This window comes from Bos grunniens, chromosome 11 (genome assembly GCF_055505025.1).
Source record: "Bos grunniens cultivar Pamir isolate PY7600 chromosome 11, Bosgru_T2T1.0, whole genome shotgun sequence".
In the NCBI taxonomy this organism is placed as follows: Eukaryota; Metazoa; Chordata; class Mammalia; order Artiodactyla; family Bovidae; genus Bos; species Bos grunniens.
Window position 1 is genome coordinate 75,001 of NC_141175.1, and position 4,653 is coordinate 79,653.

The window sequence follows — 4,653 nt, forward strand, 5'->3', positions numbered from 1 at the left end:
CTGCGGCTCGTGGGGAGAGGACGGGCGCGATAGGCTCTCCCGCACCACAGCTGCGGGGCTGGGGAAGCCGGGGCCGACCGGACGTCGCGCCCCCAACACCTTCCCCCCTTTGCCCCAAGGCTCACCACACCGCGGGGGCCGACCGCGCGCACACGCGACGCACGCACGCTCCGGTCCCCCCCACCTGCCGGACGCCCGGCGGGGCCCAGCGGGACCCTCCCCCAACTCGAAGGGGGGAGGCGCGGGCCGCGGTAGGCAACGAGCGGCACACGGCCCCACCGCGGGGCCGGCGCACCCGCCCCCGCCCCACCGCCCCCAGGGGGGAGGTGGGGGGCGGGATGTTCTGCCCACGCGCTCTTGGCAGCCTCCACGGCGGCCACTGCGCACTCGGGAGGGGCAGCAGCTGGGGGGTCCGACACCCCAAGGCTCCCTCTCGGATCGCTAGAGAAGGCTTTCTCACCGAGGGCTCGCCGCCCCTCACCCGGATCGTCTCTCTCCTTCGGGCCCACGGAGGCGCTCCACGAGCCACCAGTCCTCAGCTGGGGTGGGAGGGGTCTGCGGTACAGGTAGGCGGACCACCGACACAGGAGCGTCTGCGCGGCCGGGGCCAGCGCAGAGCCCCGCGTCCCGTCCCCTGCAAGGCCTCACCCGTCAGCCTCGACGACGAGGGGAACAGGCACGCCTCTCCTACCGCCTCGACCCCCCCAAAAGAGAGCCCACTCACGGGACACACACACACCACCGCGGTGGGGACCCGAGGAGGACACCGGGGTTAAGGGAAACGACACCACCGCTCGGCCTCAGGCACCTGAGCGACGACCTGGAGCGCTCCAGGAGCACCACCGAGGATCCAACGAGGCACGCTCGCGCACCCACGCGGGGGGGCACAGCGCAGCAGCGGTACAGCCCTCCCCACCACGGGGAGGGCCGCTCGCGGAGCACACGCCGGGAAGGCGAAGCGAGAGCATCTGCTGTGTCAGAAGACCCACGGCCCCCACTGACGCCACCCGAGGCGGGGGACAGGAGACCGAAGGTCAGGGCCAGAGGCCGCAACCCAGCCCCCGCCTTCCTCCCCCTCCCCGACGGCCAGGGGGAAAAAGTCAGGCGAGGGGCCCCGCGGACAGACCGAGAAGAGCAGACACGTTCACCGGGAACACCTGTCCCTCGTCTGGCACGGCTTAGGCCCGGCCCGGGAGAGCACGACCACACCACATCGATCGGATGAGCCAAGGTGGAGCGGGGGGAAGGCACGGCGAGGACAGTCACCAGAGGGGCCCGCTTTAAGCCTCACCGGCAACCTCCGCCCCCCACCTCGCCTCAGGCGAGAGCGGCCCACGACCCCAGGAGGTTCGAGAACGCCTGACACGTGGCACGGAGCCCACAGGGCGGGGGTCGCATCTCAGCCTTCACCGGGTGCCCGCAGCGGGGAGCGCACAGGGTAGAAGACCCACGGCGCCTCGCCCCGCCGCCCTCGGGTCGCCCAGAGACCGGAGGTGGCACCACGAGTCGGGTCAGCCAGACAACACCACACAGGAGCCGGCGCACAGGCCCAGGCGGGCGGCTCCAGCGGCAAGGGCCGAACCGGGGACCAGAGCTGGCGGCCCGAAGGCCCAGAGCCCCGCGTACATCCAGAGACCCAAAGTTTCCTCGGCGGCAGACACCGAAGCAGACCGTGTCAGCACTTACCTGGTGGTAAAAAAGGCCCATTAAGGGCGACGAAATGACAGCAGCCGACAGCGGGGCCCATCCACGACTCGCATGGAGGACCCCCGGAACCTTGGCCCGGCCACCTGTCCCCAGCGCTACCCCATAAACACCAGGCCCGGAGCTCTCGTGGCGGGGGGGGGGGGGGGGGGGGGGGGGGGGGGGGGGGGGGGGAGTCATCTGGTCGACCGGGGGAAGGGGAGCAGGGGGAGGGGGCGCGCGATGGCCAAAGTGGGGGCGCGGACACCCACCAAGGGAGAGGGAGCTGGCCGGGGGCGCCCTCTCCCGCTTCGCCCACACGGGTAGGGGTACCGGTCCGTCGGAGTCTCCGAACGGGGATTTGGCTTCGATGAGCATCAAGAAACAAGAAGGAAGAACCGTCAGCGAGGCGCCTCCAACGAGACGAGCGGGCCCCGACCAGGGACCGCGCCCGGGCGGGACCCAGACCGTCCTAGATGGGGCACCCAGGACGGCCCGAGCCGGTCCCCACCTCCTGACCTGGGTTCAGGGAGGTGGGGAGGGGTGAGACAAAGTCGCATCCGACGACCGAGACCCACGAAGGCACGCTGAAGGGTCGGGCGCGCCCTCCCCGGCCACCCGCGGAAGCAGGGTCCGGTCCATCCACGTCTCCGGACCCATCGGGACTTTGAAAAAGAAACAGCATGTGTGCCAGGAGACGCCTCGGGCGACCGGACCCCACGGGTTGGGGGGGGGGGGGGGCGGCCGCACACGCGCCCGCCTCTCCCCGTCAACCCTCACGACTCCGGCGGGCGGGTCCCCACCTCCGGAGCGGGGCCGAGGGCGAAGCACACGCTCCTGAGGGCGGCCCAGGAGGAGTCCGGACCGCCGAGCCCGAGTCCAGGCGCTCCGGGCAGGGAAGACCCTCTCCCTGCCCACCGCGGCGGCCCGGCCCAGGGAGGGTCCGGCCGGTCCTTCTCCGCGGCCACAGGGGCACGGGGAGATGCTGGTCGACCCGGTCCGGCCACCGCAGAGCCCGGCCCCGGAGCGCCGCGACGATCACCCTCCTCAGAAACCTAGAGAACCAATCTCCGGCGACAGCAGGACGTCCCTAGGCCTCGGCGCCACCGGGACTGTCGCCGCCAGCATAGCCGGTGTCTGAGAGCTCTGCCTCGGGCCCGGCGGCTGAGTCACAACCCTCCTGAAGGGCTCGCCGAAGCTCCGGAGGGGGAGGGACAATATACAAGCGGCCGCCAGGTGGCTCCCGACAACCGGCTCGAACGTCCCGAGGACGGGTCGCTGTCGCCGGCCGCCGGGGACGCCGCAGCGCCGGCCGCCCAAACGCCCGAGCTCGGCCCGGAGCCTCCGCCGCCGAGCGACGCGACGCGACGCGACGCGACCCCGGCCGCAGAGGAAGGGAGAGGAGCCGGGAGATCTCTCCCCTGGAGGCTGCCACGAAAGAGCCGCGATCCCCCCCCCCCCCCCCACGCGATTCCAGGGTGGTGGGGGGACATTCCACGGAGACGCGGGCGGGCGGCGGGGGCTCGGGGCGGGGTGGGCGGAGAGAGGGGGCACCAGTGACATCCCAGGAACCCCCGGCCCCCGGCCCCCCGAAAGAGAGGGGCGGGAGGGAGGGAGGGAGAAAAGGAGGGAAGGAGGGAGGGAGGGAGGGAGGGAGGGAGGGACCGGCAAAGCGAAACCAGGCAAGCGCTGCTGGGAGAACAAAGCCGGACTTTCGAAAGCAGACACGGACACAGACACACAAGCCTAGGAGTAAGAAAGGAAAAGAAGGAGACACTCGGACCCCCAAGAAGAGAAAACAAAACTCAACCTGGGTAGAGACACCGTGACAAAGTCCAGAGACGACACACACAAGCATGCGCGGGTGGGTGGGGAAAGTGCACTAGAGGTCAGGAGAACATGGATTTCAACACCACTGGCCACAAACAGCGGAAAGGCGGACGGCCTGGGAGGTCTGGGGTGGCAGGGCTGCGGGGGGTGGGGGGTGGGGGGTTGGGGGGTTGCGGGGAGGGTGTGGGGGGGTGGTATTGAGGGGCGTGCTGGTGAGGAGGACGGAGTCCATAGGGATCCACTAAATAAACCCCGGGTCCCGTGACAACAGCCACCTCAATGAATACATAACTTTTTCACGTAGCTCAGAAACGAAATGAGACAAAACCACCAGGCAGGAAAGTCAACTCGTGGAACTGTCCTGGCAGCTTAAAAGTCAGAGAGAGAGAGGAGAGGGAGAGGGAGAGGGAGAGGGAGAGGGAGAGGGAGAGGGAGAGGGAGAGGGAGAGGGAGAACGCATACACATGTGCGTATACACGTGTACATATGTATACGCACACGTCATCGCGTCTATATATACGTGCACGCAGGCGTATAAACACACACGTACGAAGGGCATGCTCACGTACACGCACGTGTCTGTGTGCGCACGTGTATGCCTAGGCGTTTCTAGTGTGCGTGTATGCTTGCGTGTATATACGCAGAGGCATCTATACACATACGTACACGGATAGACACAGGCGTGAACACACATGCTCACATGTGCAGAGACGTCGGGATACATAGGCACACACACACACATACACGCGGACGTGTCAACGCATCTAGATGCACGTATAGTGTGTATACGTGTGATGTCTGCGCACAGGTGTGGATGCACGTCTATGCGTACCCGTACGTGCATGCTTGCATAGACACACATATCTGCGTGTGTATGTGCACACGTGTATGTACACACGTATACATACGTACGGACGCAGACGCAGACGTCTACAGAGAGCGTATGTACGTCCACACAGACGCACGCGAGAATCTGTGCCTACATACACACGTGTGTATGTATACGTAGACGTGCACGCATGTACGTATGTACAGGTGCCCGTGTGCATCTAGAGTGCCTATACACAGATCGATGTGCATAGATGCACACACATGTATACGCATACGCAAACGCGCGTGTGTATACGTACATGTACATGT

The 4,653-nt window shown here is 67.0% G+C and overlaps 1 long non-coding RNA gene across 1 annotated transcript in view; it reads right to left on the reverse strand.

Moving 5' to 3' along the window:
• The window catches only part of LOC147362142 (uncharacterized), a 23,723-nt gene extending 20,179 nt beyond the window's left edge, over positions 1 to 3,544 (reverse strand). Inside the window, exon 1 of the long non-coding RNA XR_015135995.1 lies at positions 3,494 to 3,544. This is a non-coding gene — a long non-coding RNA (uncharacterized LOC147362142). The remainder of the gene's footprint in view (positions 1 to 3,493) is intronic.
• Positions 3,545 to 4,653: the final 1,109 nt, after the last annotated feature.